Below are 20,424 nucleotides of genomic sequence, written 5' to 3' on the forward strand. Positions count from 1 at the left end.
ATGGAACTATTGCATCTGAAGAGTGTCTCACTGTGCTTCTAAGGTGGATGACATCAGCAAGCCCTGTAAAGTAAGCCAATGTCGGGGTTAAGAGGTAGCCATGGGCCTTAAAATGTATCAGCATTGCACACACATAGGCAAGACAGACAGACTGCTGTCAGAGGATATACTTATGTACACACGTGCATGCGCACACACTCACAGAGTTGCCATTGTTGGGATTAGAACCCCTTCCTATCTAGTTGTATATATTATAGTGCTACATACATATTGGATGCACCACAGAGCTTATGTGTTTGGAGAGTGTCTGTCACTGCTGTTGGGGGTGGATGACATCAGCAGTTGTTGACAGTTAAGCCACTGTTGTGGAGAACACTAGTCACAGGGCCATAAACGATTGACCGTTGTACAGACATAGGCCTGTTAGGTATGTGTATGCTGCTGTATGTGGAATATCTACATACACACACATGGTGGCTGATGTGAGATTAGAACCCCTAACTACCTCCTGTTGCACACTACAACTCACCGTACTAGTTGCATGTGCTACTGGTAACAATTGTGTGTAAGTGGCTGCAGCACTACATCACTCTATACCTTTCTGTGTGTGTCTCTCTCTCTCTGCCCCTCTGTCTCTCTCTCTCTATATAATGTATATATATTACCTATATGTATGTCTGTATCTATATAAAACTCTACAGATACATATATATCCTTATATGTGCCACATACTGACAGATAAGGGTAATCATGTCTGATGGGGATAGGGAGAGACTGTTAGGTATACATAGCTGTCTATATGCACAGAGATATATTGACATCTCAGTTCTATAGGCAGATGAGGCTACAGATATGGGCTGAAATTAGCTAAGTGTAGGAGTATGCCTAGTGTGACCATCAGTACTTACAAGGAGACTCCAGTCCAGACCTACCTGTACTCCAGTCAGGGAGTTTGTGTGCTACTGTAAATTGGCTGCTGCACCTGAGTACACAGTCCAGAACCTCCCCGATATAATGCCCAATGGATTCCCAAGCTGTGTCCTGGCTGTAATATCTGACTCATACACGGGCATGTCCAGATTGTATTACACTGAATAGGGTTTTTCTTCATATGTCTGGTACATTTTACATAGCAATATGATTTCCTGATACATCAGTGGCACATCATTATAAACTGACGTCTTACTGACTCCATGCACAGCAGGGAGCCCATGCTACTGCACAACATGTTGTAATCTGCACTTTCTACATTTGTCTGGCCAGTAGTTCATCCTTTTCCTTATATGTGGCCCTTTGTCCCACTTCTGTTCCTGGCTTTGTCCACAGTTGCAGCTCTATGTAGTTGTAGGTATGCTGTGACTGGGGCACAAGATGTAACACCATACATAGGATTACATACTTCATACCTCTGACTGTACTTGTTTTGCAGGAAGTCCAACATTGTGCCCCATATGTCTGCTGTGGTCCTCAGACAGTTTGTGTTGTATTGGAATTATAATGCTACATGGTGCCCATACCTCTCAACCTCTTAGAGCAAGAAATCTGGACAAAGTCATATATAAAAGTGGGACATAGGCCCAAAAATAAGGATAATTTTTTTAATAGTAACAAAGAGAAAACAGAATGTGGTGCAGGCAAATGGTTCCACCAAATGATAAAAGCCAATGTACTGAAAAATATAGTAGAACCAAACCACAGCCAGTATCCAGAAAAAATAAACTTTTAATAGTGAGCGCTTTCATGACAAGTTTTAACACTTCATCAGACAACACAACATCTCTACTTTGGCATTTAAAATATATTCCAACCAATAAAAACTCCTATGTAATTAACAGTCAATTAAAAACATTAACAAGACAATTAAAATTTAAAACCATAGATACAAATTGTCATCTTACTAAGTTCCTTGCCTGTAAAACTGGCTTTATGGAAGCCTTATCATTGAGCCCCTTCCCCATTGTAGCTCTCATCCTAATTATCCATTCTAATTCAGCTACCTCTGTCCTATTGGTAACATCCCCTCTCTTTTCATTATTTCTAACTGTTTCTATAGCCATAAATCTAAATGTATGTGTACTATCATATTTGGTCACATGTTTAGCCAATGTATTATTATCTGCCCCCCATGTATAGCCTAAATATGTTCTCTCATCCTTTGCTTTAACAAATGGTTGGTTTTGCCTATATAGTATGAAGAACATACTACACAGTGTGCCAAATAAACAAGATTACTACTGTTACAATCAACAAATACTCTAAACTCTATTGTCTTCCCAGTATCAGAATGAACAAAAGTGCTGCTGCTATCGATATACTGACAAAAATTACAATTGGAACAGGGAAAGGTACCTCTGTTCCTATTATAGGAATTATCTGATGAGTCCCTGGGCTGACATAACCTTTTTAAAGATTTTTTTATTTTTATAGGCAAAGGTGGGGTTGTCTCCCACGATCTGTATAATTCCATCTTCAGAGCATAATACTGTCCAGTTCTTCCTATAGATTTTTTGCATGAGATTCACATTACTTGAATAGGTAATGGGTATTCTCACTGACCTAAGGGCAGCTTGTTCCTGACTTGATGTTGCCATTTCCCTCTGTTCTGAAAAATAGGGCTTTCCTATAGTCTCCCGTAGCTTTGGAACCATAGACAGCCCGCCATTAACTTCATCTTCCTTATATTCTCTATACAAAAATGTATTATTCAGACCTGTTAACTCCCCATCCAGGCTACTTTCATTTGTTGTCAACCTAGAGGTTCTCAGCCCGTCCTTTTATGATATTTTTAAATATATGCCTTGGATGCATACTATGCCTATGAAGGTCCTATGACACCGCTGTTTGTCATTTCCCTCACATAGTGCAGTGGGTTTTACTGCCTTGAGGCCTACTGCATATTATGAGGCAGCCAATATTGGGCAGAGAGTTTCTGTTGTCTCAGATAGCTATCAGTTGCTGTAGGTATCCCAGTAGCCCACTCTATTCACTTGCATGCATGTGGCAGATCCATACAGATGTTACCATACTCTACTACCCCATACATTTGTTGTAAAGAAGAGTGACTTAACTTTTGCCTGCAGCAGTTGAGATCACAGTGCTTCAGGGCTGACTCTGTTGGATGCATTCAGTACACAGCCAATACATGGTAAGGTACAGGTTGTGTGTTGTGCCTGGCATCCTTTTTACTATGTATGAGAGTTGGAGTGAGGTGTCAGTCCCTAGGTCCCTAGAATGTCAGTGCATGTGCTATGCATTGCCTCTTTGCCAAGGCCAGGGCATACTAGGCATTCCTACATCTGCCTACAGGGACAAACTCAGGGGATTCCTCCTCCAAGTCCCCCTGTGACTATGGGGACCTTGGCATTGGTGGAGGTCTGCGTGTCCCTTCCCTGTGATATTCCTGCCGCAGCTGTTTCCATAAGATCATATTGTGCAGCATGGCACGTACTGTGAACATGTGTGCACATGTGGCTGGAGAGTACTGCAGGGCCCCACCAGATTTATTGAGGCAGCGGAACCGTGACTTGAGGAGCCCAAACACATGCTCTATGATGTTGCTGGTTTGTGCGTGTGCCACATTATGGTGTTCTTCTGTAGGTGTGTCTGCATTTCTGATGGATGTCATCATCCACTGTTCCAGTGTGTAGCCAGCATCCCCCAGTAGATGGCTGCACCAGATGTCCCCCCTGGCAAATGTCTGGCACAGCTGTGATGCATGCCCAGATCTGGGAGTTGTGATAACTGCCAGTGCTGCCAGCACACACATTCATGATAATTCCCTGGGCATTGCACACAATTTGGCAGTTGATGGAGTGATACCCCCTTATGGTTGACATATACTCTACCGTCCTCACCAGGTGGTGCTTTGATGTGCACATGAGTGCAGTCTATGACACCCAGTACCTCAGAGTAGTGTGCTACATGGTGGAAGAGACACATATTGCTGGCCCTCTCCTCAGGGGTGTGGGGTAAATATATGTGCTCACTGGCATGTGCTTGCATGGCAGCTAGAAACTGGTGGAGTACCCTGGATGCAGATGCCTGTGAGACCCCTATCATGTTCCCAGTAGGTCTTTGAAAAGTACCTGTAGCTAGTTTTCTAAGGGCTATACATAACTTGGTTTCCACTCATATGGGTTCCTCTCTGTTGGCTCTGGGTTTGAGTTGAGGGCGGCAAAGCTCGGTAAGTTCTTGTAGTATGTCCCTGTCCACCCTGTAGCACTCTAATATCTCCAGCTCATGCAGCTCCTGGAAGGTTACCCTGGGCCTGAACACTCTTCTCCTTCTCAGTCTAGGCCTATTGTCAGCATCAGCACCAGCACTGACCTCAGTCTGTAGCACATAGAGATGTAGCAGAGAAACAGCAGCCCCCATCATTTTTTCAGATGAAATTCCCATGTGTACTCCAAAGGTGCAGCGCATGTGGGAAAATCAGATTGAAAGGTGTATGCATACTTTATAGTGGTGTGCTACAGATGCAGCCTGTGTGATTGGCTATTTATGATGCATTCCACATGCCAGGTCTATCATTGAAGGTTTTGAATGGCCCAGTATCAGTGGAACAGGGCTTATCAGTCATTTATACTTGAATGGCTTTCTCAGGCTATTTCCTTGTATTTTTTTTTTATTTCTTTCACTGCTAAGCACTGGGGTGCAGGGTGCAAACCCACAGTGCTAGTATAAACAGTGCTCAGCAGTTTAGACAAACCCCCATACACAGGCATGCTCAGCCTAGCTTAAACCAGCTAAAACACATGCCCCTTAGCTAAACAAAGTGTAGCAGCACTGGACACCCCCCTCTTCTTAGTTGTGCTTCATTGAGCGCAAACAGGCACCACGGAGCTCCAATCCACTTAAACACAGCATGACACACCTCCTTTTGATGTTATCTACCTGTTCTACTAACACAAACACAATTTTGGCCCTGGATAGGTTCTATCTGTGGACATACTGGCCCATTTTTGCTATTCAGTAACCCCAGCTCATTTGCATACAGATCCTTGCATATTTCCTGGATACTTCACTACTCCAGGGCCTGCCTCCTTAGCAACCACTGAAACCTGCCATTGTACAATCTACATGCAGGGCACTATAATGCATTATTTTTGCAAATGTCTTTTTTTCAGTTTTTCAACATTTTAATATATATATTTTTTTTGCATAACTGCATGTTTGCGGGATGCTGTTGGTTGCACAAATGTAATATGTGTATTAAAAAATAATATTATATAATGATTTGCATTGCTTTTGGGACTCACTAGACATACTTTTGTCCATTTCCATCCCTACATTGCTATATCAAACCTTCTTTTTGGGCTTTTATAGCCCCGGTTTAATTTTTACATTTCTGTACATGGTTACTTTCTATGTATATTTCTGACACTAACACGTCTCCTACACAGGTACTGTTCAGCTTATTGGATCACAAATCACCCTCATTTGCATGGATTTCACCTGCTTATAAGGTGATTTGCATTCCATGAACACTTATGTGTCTGCATACTCATGAATGCCCCTCTGCCCTGTTTGATGGTTCACTTGGCTGCCAGTGTCCGTGTTGGGTCGTGCCACTATGCCTACATGGAAAATCACTCTGTGTAGGCTTTATTGAATTCTCGCCACAATCTTTGCATAATTGCCAATCTCTTTGTATTCCTTCCTTATCTATTTTTCATTTATTCTTTTAATAACTTTGCCTATTTTTATGTAGCCCTGTTTCTTCAATCTCTAGCCATACTGCCGAACAATCTGAAAACCCCATAACTCTTATACCTTCTTGTATAATTGTCAGACTTTCAGAAACAATAAAATAATCTATTTTAGTTCTCAAATTGTTCCTTTTTGTAAGTCCACTGTTTATTGTTCCATATATATCTATCTATCTATATATATATATATATATATATATATATATATATATATATATATATATATATATATATATATATATATATATATATATGTGTAGGGGTTTAACGGTGTGCACACTTATGCAACCAGCTTATTGTATGTCTTTTTTATTTTTTATATTTTTTCCCCTAACAGATTTGCAGATTTGTTTGTTTTTCAATGAATTGAAATGAAGGTCACATTAAAGGTGGGACAAGTTTTGAAATGATTTATTGTGGTCTCATTTTTTATATCAAAAATCCCTGGTATATTAACAGGAGTGTGTACACTTTTTATACCCACTGTGTATGTATATATATATATATATATATATATATATATATATATATATATATATATATATATATATATATATATAGTAAATCCAACAAAACGCATGGTAGGCATCCAAAGAACACACTGTTAGAAGACTTTTAAACAACCAAAATAAACTCTATGCGATCACCAGGCTGTGGGTACAAGGATAAATGTTTAATAGCAACAATAAGAACTCTCTAAAAAACTCAGCGAAAGTAATTAAACCAAAAGAAGGAGATTAGCGATTTCGAGTAATATGAACTCTTCTTCAGATCTGTCATACACAAACCATAAAGTCCTTAGGGTGCATTTGTAAGTGATATACATTTGAAGGATGTATAGAGTCCATTGGCAAAACATGTTATGATGAATATGAAGCATCGTTTTACTTGCATGGTCTTAAAAGTGATAGATGAGAAATTTCATGGATGGGCAGAAATGGAATTAATAGTGGAGAGGCAAGCGAATAAACCACCAGGTCTTAACAGTAATGTACCTCTGAAGCCCATCCTTAAGGGGCATAGAATTCGCAAATTATTCTTGAGATAGTTTATTTACTTGGAGGTGTTTTTGAGCAGGACTTTTTGATTGGCTGACATTCTGAGATGGCATTTTTACTAAAGGAATTGCCAATTTACTTTAATTAAGAGTTGGACTGGTGACTGGCCAATAGTCTTTTTATATGGAATTTGTGGTGTGTGTATGACAGATCTGAAGAAGGGTTTATAGAACCCGAAAACGCTAATCTCCTTCCATTGCTTTTATTGTTTTTACTGATGTTTTAGAGAGTTCTTATTGTTGCTATTATATATAATTTTCTACTTTTAACTATTTCTGACATCATTTTCACATCACTACTTTCTTTTTATTAAATCACAGTTAAAATTACCTGCTAATATTTTATTCATATTCACACTTACATAATCTAAGATTTTTTAATCATTCCCACTCTTTCCTTCTTCATTACATATGCACAAACTCCTATAATTCTATAAACTTGCTCTTTCCATTAAAACTATTACTCTAACTAATATTACCAAACAGGCTTCCAAAATCCCTATTGAACTTTTACATAATATTCCTACACCTAAGCATGTTTCTTTACCAAGCATCCCCATATCTTTTCTACTTGTAATCTCTCCTTTTCTGTTAAAATTATTATATTTTCTATAATAACAATATCCATATCAGGTGTCATACATCATTCTAGTAAACCTAATCTTTTTATTTTCTTTATACTGTTCACATTTATTGCTAAAATTCTCAGCTCTTCTTTTATTGATTTATTTTCCCTTTCTTTACCCTTTGCCATTTTTATTTTCTTTCATACCAAGTCCTTTAAATTTTCTCTTCCTATCTTTTAGACATTTCCCAGTGTAGTTTTTTTCTTCCCTTAACCACAGTCCAAATAATTTCTTCATCACTTGTTTCTAGCATTACTTCATGCGTATCTTTTTCTATCTTTTTAGCTTTGACTTCTTCACCTTCTACTATTTCATTATTATCATCCATTGTAGTCTGCTCTTCTTGTTTGTTTTTCTAAGTCTTTCTATTTCTGCCCTTTTTCTATCTTTTATTCACCATCATACTCTATCTACTTTCTCTTCATATTTCTTTGTCTTTTTCCTGCAATCCATCCATACATGACCTGTTTTTTCACACTTAAAGCATTTCAGTTCACATCTTTTGCATCTTCTGCATTTCTCCTTCTCATTACTTCCACTTCTTCTTCATGAATCCATTCCATAATATCTCCCCATGAAATCACTTTCTTGCTTTCTGGCTCACTCTGATTTAACAAATCCTACAGATAAGCATCCCACAACCTGCTGATTAGATGGTTGTAATAGTACATCCTTTCTACGCCTCACTCTCCCCTTCTGACAAGTACTCCTGAAACATCAAAGGTACATTCTCCTTCAGACTACTCATAACATGCATTTCTTCCCACTCATTGCCACCTGATACAAGCTCACATGCCTCCTTCACCACTTTGTTTTCCAAAGGTCCAACTACCTTTGATCTAACCATTTTCTCCAAAAACTCCTTCCCTAAATACATGTCTTCAATTTCCATGTTTGAACAACATAGCTCTTCTGATATACTTGTGTCCACTACACTTTTTCCTTCTGCAAGTGGCCACTGTGACCAGAATGGAAGCTGGAAGTGCCACAACAACCAGAGTACCTGCTCAAAAAGAGTATGGAAGTTCCCTAATGCCCTAGCCTAGTCATTAGGACACCACCTAAGGTCTTTCCAGAAAAGAGGCTACTGGCCTAGTGGAACTAACCCAGATAACAATGGATAAATAAAGAAAAATGCATAAATAAAAATGTGCCTAGAAATGAATCAAGCAGGCTAAATTGCTTAAAAAGGAAACTGTGGTTAATACATTTTAGCTGTCTCTAGTTGCCATCCAGAACATACCCTGGTGGTATGACCATAAGAGGAATTGATTAGGACATGAACAGCCTGTAGTAAATGGGAACATTATAGTGAAGCAGCAGAAAATATGATTATTTTATTTTTAAATAAGAATTATGTTCCAAAAAATAGTTTAAAAGGTCTATTTTGAAGTATGCAGAAAAAGTAAGAAAGTTATTTTAAATTCCAACCTGGAGGAACTTTAAGGAAAGAAAGAGGGAAGATAAGTTAAGACAAACGGTGGGCTTTTTAAAGTGTTAGTAATATTTGCTAAAAATCATTGGGGGTTGTCATAAGATGGAGTGATATGAATTTGAAAATAACATATAAGGGATTATACAACTTGAAATATATTAGTGCACAGTAGTTTCAAACTGTATAATTAAGATATAAGTAAACATATGAATCCATGGAGGATTTTCTCTGTGGCTGCTGTATTGTGAAGCATTGTATAATTAATCATGATGAATATATTAGCAGGATGAAATTTCACTGTAAAGAGCACTAAAGTGGTAAGATAAAGATTATAGTGTATGTAATAAAATGTTTGCATGGATTACATTATACTGGTCAAATAAACAGAACATTTAAAGTGAGATTTTAAGAGTATACTGATGATATAAAACAGAAAGTTTCAGAATATAACTGTAGAACTTGTAGTAAGAGTACATCAGGATAATTTTAGTATTATGAAAACCCGTATTATTTTATAAGTAAACAGGGAAAACAGAAGTGATGACAAGATAGAAAATATTTTATTTGGAAAAGAATCTGAATTCATATTGAAACTTAATACCTTGTAGTCTTTTGGTCTTAATAATGAGTTTAATTGAAAAATATTGATTGGTTGATTAATTTATTGTTAAACATTTCATACAATTTAAAGGGTGAGTTGGTTTCTTGTTTTTAGAGTCCCTGAAGGCATGATGCCAAAGCAGTAGGTGTCAATATTTTTTATTTTAGGTTTGCCTATATATGGTGGTTTATTTTTGAAAAGTTTATTTTTATTTTTAAGGGATCGATATAATTATGTATATTGGAATAATCAATATAGTAATGGTTACATGTCTCCTCTCATGTGAAGGAATACTCATGCATAGAAAAGAGAAGCATATATAGTCCATGTGCTGATGTAGGTGTGCATGTCATCACCATGGGTGAGATTATGGCCAAATTATAAATAACCCATATCTTGCACCTTAGGTAATGAGAAGATTATGGGGGATAAGCACCATGAAGGAAAGATCACCACAAGCCCGAGTCCAGAAAGCAAGCTGGACCTCCCTGGGAAGCAGGACAAAACCACCACCATAACAGGTACAAGCATGCAAAACCTGAAGGTAATGCTACTCAATGCTAGAAGTCTAAACCTCAAAATGCACTCTCTCGAGGCACTCCTAAAAATGGAGAACATCGATATCTGTGCAGTAACTGAGACCTGGTTCAAGGCTCCAGAGAGCACCCCTGCAATACCAGGCTATAACTCTTACCACACTTTTCGGCCACCAAACCAGGACCAAAACACTAAAGGTGGAGGAGTGTCAATATTCACCAAGGATATTCACACCACCAGGCTAGTTGCCCAACACAATGCGTCTGAAATTCTCCAGGTGCAACTAACACTAGGTAAGACTGAAATCCAAATTGTAGCTTGCAACAGATCCCCCTCCATATCCCAAGATTCTCACTACACCTTTCTAAACATACTGGAAAATATTAAGATAGATCCAAACACCCTAATACTGGTGATTTTAACTACCCTGCCATTAACTGGGAAAACTACTCATGTACCAAGACCTTTGCCCAACGGTTCTTGGAATTCTTAAATTCCAACACCCTGGATCGACTAATCCGTAGTCCCACCAGGGGCTCCAATATCCTAGACCTGGTCATTACCAACATGGGAAATCAATGCTCCACACCTATGGTCACCCCCTCATTAGTCAAGTCTGACCATAAGCTAATCACCCTTAACATCCACATCCCACCCCCACCCCCCAGTAAAGAAACCTCCATAAAAAAACTTCTCCAAAGCCAACTTCATGCTACTCAAGTCAGAAGTGACAAACCTCATGACACCCATGCAGACGGGAACTAAAAGTTTAACTGCTGAATCCTACACTAAGGCACTGTACGAGCACATCCACTCATGCATGAATCGTGCCATCCCAAATAGAACCAAGATGCTCTCATCCAAAAAAAGGAAGCCAATCTGGTGGTCCCCTGTCATAAACAAACTTTGCAACAAAAGGAAGAAACTGTTGCAGAAAAGAGGAAAATCCCAGGATGCAAAAAATTCCCTTACCAGCCTCAGTAAGAAACTGAGATCCCTCATAAAATCCTCCAAAGCTAGTTACGAAAATAAAATTGCCAAAGATTCCAAAGACAACCACAAGGCATTCTATAACTATGTCAAGAATCTAAATGGCAATGCTCAGATCTGCTCTGAGCTAAAACAGAATGGCATTAAATATACTGATCCCAAGGATATTGCCAATATCCTGGCAGATCGATTCAGTGCCAACTTCACCCCCTTCTCACCTCCTAAATGGCCCGTCTCAATACTGGAAGATTGCCAAATTCCGGTAATAACGGCCACACAGGTATAAAACGCACTCTCCAAAGCTAAGAATACAGCATCCATGGGACCAGATGACATCCTGGGCTGTGTACTACTTGAACTACAATATGAATTGGCAGCTCATCTGAGTGTCATGTTTATTCATAGCCTCACCTCAGGTTTCGTGCCCAATGAGTGGAGCAGAGCTACAGTTATCCCACTCCACAAGGGGGGATCCACCTTGGATCCCGGAAACTACCATTCCATCAGTCTGACAAGCCTTATCTGCAAGGCCATGGAGCATATTATCATGGAACTTATAAACAAAGACATTGGCAACCTTCAAACACTGGACCCCACCCAGTTTGGGTTCGTGAAGGGCCAATCTTATCTCCTGAACCTAATTGACTTCTTCGAATCAGTCCCCAGAGCCATGAACAAGGGTAAGGTGGTCCACACAGTCTATCTAGAACTTGCCAAGGCCTTTGACAACATCCCCCACTCTGGAATCATAGATAAACTTACTAAGCTGGGCATTAATCCCTACGTCACCCAATGGGTTGCTAACTGGCTTACTGATAGAACCCACACTGTAAAAGTAGCCACCTCCAAATCCAGCTCCAGACAAGTGACAAGTGGAGTACCTCAGGGTTCAGTTCTGGGACCGCTCTTTTTTGGGATCTACTTTTCTGAAGTACAGGCCAACACTAAGGGACTCTGGCTAACAAAGTTCGCAGATGACTGCAAACTGGGAGCCATTATTAAATCCCCAAATGATGTGGATACTCTACAAAAGGGCCTTACAAAAACAGATGCTTGGTGCCAGAGCCATAGGCTCAAGCTCACTGCCAAGAAATGTATAGTTATCCCCTTTGGGAAAAGAACATGTATCCGTGAATTACCATATAGGTGGCAGTACACTAAACACCGAAAGTGTGATAAGATACTTAGGGACACAGGTGAATAGTGGTCTCAACTTCGATAACCACATCATCACAACAGTCAGGAAATCCTTCTATGTGGCACAACTCATCACTAAGGGCTTTTCATCCAGAAAAAAAGGAGGTTATTGTCCCACTGTACTCATCCCTCATTAGACCCATTATAGAATACAATGCCCTGTTTGGTATGTACCTCTCAAGACATCTGCAACAACTGGAAAGGTGCAGAAATACCTCACTAAAAGAATCACAGGCCTAAAGCAGATGCCCTACGCTGACCACCTTAAAAAACTCCAGCTATACTCTGTCGCATATCGTCTACTCAGAGGCAATCTCTGCTTAACATACAAGGCCATGTCAAACCCAGAGCTGTTGAACATGCTCCACTTAAAGAAATCCCAATCCCTCAGAGCCACACGCTCCAGGGATCTAAACCTTGTCATCACAATAAACAAAACATGCTGGAGGGATAGATTCCTGACCCAGAGACTCCCCAGACTCTGGAAGAGATTGCCCATACATGTGAAGCAGAGTGCCTCTTTGGCCCTCTTCAAATGGAACCTTGACGACTGGATGGGAGAAAGGAAATTCACCCCAGGGATCACGTCGGTCGCCCTGCTAGACAGGGGTCCAGGGAAGTAAATAGTGTGGGAAGAAATAGCCAGGGAATTGTTATGGCTAGGCTTGTATAGGCCCTAGAGCTGATAGCCTAGTACCAACCTATGAACCTATGAACCTATGAAGATGAGGGTGTAATCCCACAGAAGGCTATATCTCTAGTAGGAGGGTGACCAGGTTGATTTGCATGGGAAAAAGCCTGATAGTTGGCAAAAACTTGGACAAAATGCTTAAAAATAGCATCTGGGATTCTTGAAGACATGCACAGGAAAGGGAGACTGTGGTTCCCCACTGACTGACTCCTCCATTGCAAATAGAATCTTACATAATTACATAACAACTGTGACTGTGTTCTGGAATTAGATAGGACTGGCAATTTCAATAGAGTAAAGGTAGCCCTCATGGTGAATGTGTGTGTGTGTGTGTGTGTGTGTGTGTGTGTGTGTGTGTGTGTGTGTGTGTGTGTGTGTGTGTGTGTGTGTGTGTGTGTGTGTGTGTGTGTGTGTGTCTGTATGTGTGAAAGGACACACACACTTAGAAGGAGGTTACAGGATGCCTTCATGGTAATATGGGTGTTCATGTCTGCCACCGATGTGTGGCATTAAGGCCATATTAGAAACTCATTCATGACTGCCTGTACAACAAACACATCAGAGATTGCTGTCACTCTGGTGTCAAGAAGTGAATGAGCAATGATGGTGGCCTGATGGCCAGCAAGTACAGGGGTCAGGTACAAATATCTTTACTTATAGCTACATCTATATGTATATATATATATATATATATATATATATATATATATATATATATATATATATATATACATGTTTGTATGTATGGCTACAGTGCATATAGTCAATTATTCACTTGATCACACTAGGCTAATGACCCTAAGGGCCTTGTTAAGCCTAGCCATGCATCCCAAATCTCTGACAAGTTCTTGTACCATTGATAAGTGTAAGCAGGGGCTTGGGAGATAAAATGTTTACAATCAGGGGCTTAGAAAATGAACCATTTTACAGGCTGCCTGTATCATTAGAGACATGTGGTAAACCAGGGATAAATTTACTGAGCCCCATTCAATTGTCCAAGTTACACTTGAACTGGGTTACGGAGAAACTCTGCCTCACATGGATGGAGAGCCAGTTCCAGAGAAGGGGTAGTCTCTGGGATACATACTTATCTCTCCAGCAGGTCCTATTTATATCACAGACAAGGTTTTAAGTCTTTAGAATGGGTCATTCTGGTGCTGTTTGCTTTGCAGATATGCAGGAGGTCCATCAAAGTAGAGTCTGATATGTAGCAGTAGACAAAGTGATTGTCTGATTTATGAGAATAGAATCATATAACAAACTGTAAAAGCAGCCAAAATATTCACAGTTTGGCCTAATAATAAATAAAAAATCCAAAAAGACAAAGGAGGTGAAGAAATGAAGACTACTCAGTAGATAAAACAACCTGACACAGAGGCTTCATCAGACTATTGCTTAACTATCCACAATGATATTTATAATGTCAAATGAGAATAATGTGATGTAAAAATCCAGTGACATAATCATGTGACACAGAGGTCATAAGAAATAAAAATACTTAATAAAACAGAAACATTTAAAATATATTTTAACATGTATTTTAAAAATACTAAAAGCCCATCACAAGTATATTTTCTTTCTAAATTAGCAAAACATATATTATATCTTGTTTATGTCTTGCATGAAAGGCTAAAAGAATTGTTTTGTTTTTTCTTTCAAAAATATTTTATATTGCAAATACATTTAAAATTGAATCTAGAATTCAATCCCACTGGTGTGTATGTTACTGAGATGACCTCCCTCTTATATTCCCTATATTATGATCCATTTTTTCTGTCCCTACCCTTGATGTCTTGAGGAACATGGTCAAGGACCATAAAAACAAATCTTTTAAAATATGCACAGATTATATTGTATTTGTCTAAAGAACATTTATGACGTTCTTGTATTGAATATCAGAATTATGTTCATTCATACAGTTTCTAAGCTTCCTTTCTGCTTTTGCCAACTAAAATGTGAATTAGGTTGTACAGAACGCCACATAAACAACACATTCCTATGCAAATCTACAAAACCTAGAAGATTTCTAATTGAGACTTGTGTTTACCATACCTCTCAACTGTACACATTTTGCAGAATGTCCAGATTTTTGCCTCAGATTTTTTGGTCAGTTTTTTATAAAATTGTTTTTTCTAGCATATTAGTGGCAAATCATTAAAGTTTGAAGTTAGAAAATAATGACAGACATTTTAGTTTCAGACTTCTTATCCCTCAGAAAATTCTTGCTAATGCAAAACCTGTTATTCTATCAACTTTCTAAGTTTGTAAGAGCAATATTTAAAAATTGCCCTATTTTTGGGCCTTTGTCCCACTTTTACATAAGGCTTTTCCAGATTTCCCACTGTGAGAAGTCGAGAGGTATGGTTTGCATAATAAAAAATAGGCATATCACTGACAGTACTGCATACATTACAGGAATAACACTTTGACGTCTCTTTTCTGGAACAGATTTTCTTCTTATCCTACTATGTATTAAATTCAAAAATCTTTTTTATGTTTCTGGGTCTCTTGTGAGAAAAAAATGCTTTTTCCTCAACTTTTTCATACTTTCCCTAATTTGCACTTAACATTCTCCAGATGTTTCATATCATACTCCTTATAGACACAGTATTACTGATGTATATTAGAGCCATGGTTGTACTTCTGTTAGTGCTATCAGTCTCTCTCTCTCTGATATTGCTGACTTCACAGCTTCCTTCTGTACAATCCTGCATCACCCTCTCTTCCATCTCCGTGGGTACTCATACATAAGAATCTCTGATGCCAGTAATGGGTTCTCACTTATTCTCATTTGTTGTAGTTAACTCAAACATCCTAGTACACTGTCTCTTAATAATGTTATTCTTTAGTCAAATGTGATGCATAAAGTTCTAGTGTAAGAATTACTAAAAGAATTTTACTGGCTGACAACAGTGGAAACATTTTGCCCTTCTCTGCTTTACATACTAGAATGTCAAGAAATATGATCTTCTCAACCTCACTTCCGTGACTAAATTCTAGAAATGGTTTACTGTTGCTTGAAAAATTAAAAAAAAAAAAACTCTCCTTCAATATTAAAAAGATGCCATCAGTAAAATAACATGGAGGATTATGATCGGGTCTCTGATCATAAACAGCTTATTATGTATCTGAGACATGGATGTGAAGAAATTCACTTTGAGAACAAAGCTCGAGGGGCAAATTATTTTGGCATCCACGTAAAAAAACATACAATAAAAGCTTATGATATGAGATACTAACTCTTTGTAGAGCATGAAGCTTTATCTGCTCCACGTACAACCAGTTACAGAAAAAAATAAATAAAAAAGAAAGGAAATCTACGAGTACAGTGTTTTAACAGTTTTGAAAGCTAGTAAAGCATATACTACCAGTTACAGAAAAAAATAAATAAAAAAGAAAGGAAATCTAAAAGTACAGTGTTTTAACAGTTTTGAAAGCTAGCAAAGCACTCTGTCAAACATGCAGCAGTATATCTCTGAACTTCCTTGCTTAAGAATTCTGGACAAACCCAAAAATAATGTGAGGGAGGAGCAAAGGGCAAAGTATCAAAATCAGGGCCAGTTTTTAATATTGCTTTTATTCACTTAAAAATTAATTGAACAACGGGTTTGTATCAACATGTATTTTCTGAGCAATAAGAAGTAAGAAATTCTAATGTTATTATTGACTGATTGTAATTCTTACTGATATACCAGAAAATCAAAAATCCTTTATTCTTTCTATACCAGATGGAATTTTGATTATCCACAACTCTTGCAAGGTGGCATGTAGGAGACAAAATTTACAGGCTGGCTAACTTAGCTAAGCTCAGTTTATCAAGGGAACTGCAGTATGCTCCACCACTGTAGCTGCTGCTATCATTAAAGCATTGAGCATATGAAGCCCACGGTTTATCAAGGGAACTGCAGTATGCTCCACCACTGTAGCTGCTGCTATTATTAAAGCATTGAGCATATGAAGCCCACGGTTTCCTCAATGCATTGTGCTGACAGACACAGATTATGGTCAAATGAAGAAGGTGATGGACTAGACCTTCCCTGCCCCATAGCAGCCATACCAATATCCCATTTTTGGAATTTCTCTCCCCAGTAATCATAAACATTTTTCAAATCTGTCAGTGTTTATGTTTTCTTCTTTACATTTACAATGATCAGATCAATTTTATGAACAAATTTTTTTACACTGACAGACATTTGCTAAACAAAAAGCTCTCACATTTTAAACAGACTTAGCATGAACAACAATAAATGTATCTCCCCTTAAACATCACATTTATTGAAAATGTATCTGGCAATTCATAAATGTACAGCACATGCTGGGATTCTTACTCATATAGTGGGTATGTGAAGGGAGCAGGAATTCAAAAGACAAATTTATAATGCATTTTCAAATAGGGTGGGACAGCCCACTCAACACAAATGTCCCTTCTTAGGGGTAGTCCAAGAGCTCTGTCTGGTAAAGTAACTTGGTCAGGGTCACACAGTAGAAAGACAAAGCCTGAGGGAATCAGTCCCAGCAGTACAGAAAGCAGGTCATTAATGTTTCACAGCCTAATTCATCTGCAGTAATTACCAAACCGTTGTAGCCCAACACAATGCATTTCCCAACCATATGCCTGCATAAAATAAGCTAAATTACAAATGCACTCATAGTTAAAATATAGACATTAAACTAGTAGATTATATGATGTCTAGCTAATTCATAGCCAATAAACACACTGACAACAGTCAACAAAAGAAGGAAACCAAGAAATGTGCCTAAAGAATATGGCTCTTACAATGATTGATTCCTTCATTTACACCATAACTACTCAGGGATGCAGAAATATATTTCACTTCATTGTTGTGAGAATCATAGAGTGCAAAGCATTGCACTCCCCACACCCATCCAACCCCTTAACCATTAAATTTAAGAATCAGTGACAAAGGCTCACAACCAGCAATAGATTTTATATATTTGTTGTATGTACTTAGAAAGTTGCTAGCATGACAGGTTTTGTTTTTAATGGCATAAAGTCTAAAATTCAGCTTTGTCATTACTACTAACTACAGGCCTCAATATTAAAATAAAACCACATATTTTGTGAGGAACATACAACAGATATGTGGTGAACATTTGTTTCTGCTTCCCTGAATAGTTATGGTGTAAAGGAAGGAATCAATTGTATTAAATAGGAGCATCACTGTATGAGCCAAGTTCTTTTGCACAGTATATAACAGCTACAATTTTAGTGAATAAAAATATTCACTCCTAAGGTTCTGTTAAGTTTTCCAGGTAAGTATGTTTATCAGCTGTCAGGGATGTAAACATATCCAGTCAAGATAATGATGTGTTACTGTCTCCATTGTTCATATGGACATAGTGAGGGAAGCACACCATCTGTTTTGTATGAATTAAATACCCCTCTGCATGCATACCACCACAGGAGCTTTATTAATATGAAATATTATCAAACACACAAATAGAGCACAGAGATAGAATCTCAATAACAACATTACCTCTTGTTGGAAATTGCCCACTAACTCAAACAAATTAGTTCATTATTTAATAAAAAAGTACAAACAAATACTTCACCTTTCCATATTTTTGCATGGCATTCATGTTTTTTGGGAGTTTAGTTGCTTATAAACCTGTTGTTGACTGTGAATAGTAATCTATTTTTCCTTTTAAATACACATAAAGTTAAGCTGAACTACTACAACCAACTGCTATACACACACACACACACACACACACACACACACACACACACACACACACACACACACACACACATACACACACACACACACACACACACACATACACACACACACATATATATATTTACCTTTATCGAACAGCCCTAATAGACGTGAATAATGTCGACACCAAATGATTGATATTATACATTTCAACACACTGCTAAGCATGCCTAACAAATCCCTGCTGAATGATGTTCAAACACTTCCTGTTTTAACATTCTACAATAACTGTTGCTTCAGTCTCACATGTTTGAAGTACATGACAGTACTGAGTATGTTACCAGGTTTTGGACCATTTTTGTTGATTATTATAATAAAATAAATGTTAATTTTCTACTCTGCTTTTAAGGTTTATTTTACATCTGTTGTTACTTTCTTGAGCAGAGCGGTTAGGATTCTCCTATTTATGACTTTCATAAGTATTAAGAGAGATTACACTTAATAAAAAACTCCTATCCTGTTCATACTGACTCCTACCTTCCCTGCTGACGTCTACTTTCTGAAAAACTTGTGCACCTCTCCCTGATGACTAGTCATGCACTTTCTGTTAACAGCAAAAAACTGATAATATAAATAAAATCTTAGAGATGTGTCATTCTCTTCCAAAAGCTATTTTATTAATATCTTCTGCCACAAAAAAGTAAATGTAACATACAATTCTATAATTTATCCTTAGTGATTACCAAGATATGTTCTGTAGGAATAGGAAAGTAGCAAAAATCCACACATAACAGAGACATTTTTTTTTCTAAATTAAAAGTGACAATAACATGTATACTGTATAATTTACCTATTGGAAAAAGGCTAAAGAGCAAAATACCGCAAATAAAACCAGTCGACCAGTATCTCACATTATACACCAGTAGCAGCCAGTAAGGTGCACTTTCTTTATTATAATAAACATTGGTCTTAGGTTGATATAATTAATCTATAGTTCACAGTGCAAAAAACTCTGCAATCCAAAGGCAAGAATGAAGTGCTTAATATTCCTCTTGTGATCTAGAAGGACTTTCTTCTAGGTTCTTCTGCACATTCAAGGGATCTAATCTGCAATTAAAAAAAAACAAAAATCAAGACGTTAGTGTTAACTCTGTTTTTATAAATGGTTTCAGTGAAAAGCATCAAGAGGAAGAATCAATCACAATGAAGCAACTATAAAATAAAATGATATCCAAGTAATCATATCATCAGCATATGAAAAGTTACAGATACTAACACAAGCATATGGTAATGTGAAAGCATTTGTATGCGTGCATGTAAATGTGTGTGAGCACACGTGCTCGTGTGTGCGTGTGTGCGTGTGTGTGTGTGTGTGTGTGTGTGTGTGTGTGTGTGTGTGCAAGCACACAGAATATTACATCATTCACAGTTCTAGCAGATTAAAGTGTTCATTTACATCCTTAGAACCAGTATAATGACTTATTATTTCATTAGACATAATATATTAAATTAGCTAGATTCATAGAAGTAATGAATAATGCTATGTTGTACAATCAGCTGAAAAAGTGCTGTACTGAAAGGTGGATACACTCTGACAACAGAGCAGATATAAGAAGCACAAAACAACCATGAGTACTGCCAATTATTAAGGCTATATTACTAAAGACAGACTGAACAAAAAATTTTTTGATACACCGTACATCAACTTTATCTTTTTTTCTATTAAGTAAATATTATAACACATGGCTTTCTTAACATTTTTGACTGATTTCAGATGGGTTACTTTTTATGTTAAACCTATATTTCAGATTACACAAAAACAATGACACTTAGTTGTTTTATTCTGGCATCTGTTGACCATAATATAATTTAAAACATATTGATCATTTTTGGAAGTA

General features: G+C 37.8%; 1 protein-coding gene across 6 annotated transcripts in view; it reads right to left on the reverse strand.

Annotated features, from left to right (window-relative positions):
- Window positions 1-19,181: 19,181 nt before the first annotated feature.
- The window catches only part of LOC122788802 (SPARC-related modular calcium-binding protein 1-like), a 1,601,573-nt gene continuing 1,600,330 nt past the window's right edge, over window positions 19,182-20,424 (reverse strand). For all 6 annotated transcript variants that reach the window (XM_044055793.1, XM_044055707.1, XM_044056069.1 and 3 more), the window contains one exon: window positions 19,182-19,633. The gene's annotated coding sequence lies outside the window, so the exon portion shown is untranslated. The remainder of the gene's footprint in view (window positions 19,634-20,424) is intronic.

Source organism: Protopterus annectens, chromosome 1.part0 (genome assembly GCF_019279795.1).
Source record: "Protopterus annectens isolate FY-2018-M chromosome 1.part0, PAN1.0, whole genome shotgun sequence".
Classification (NCBI taxonomy): domain Eukaryota; kingdom Metazoa; phylum Chordata; order Ceratodontiformes; family Protopteridae; genus Protopterus; species Protopterus annectens.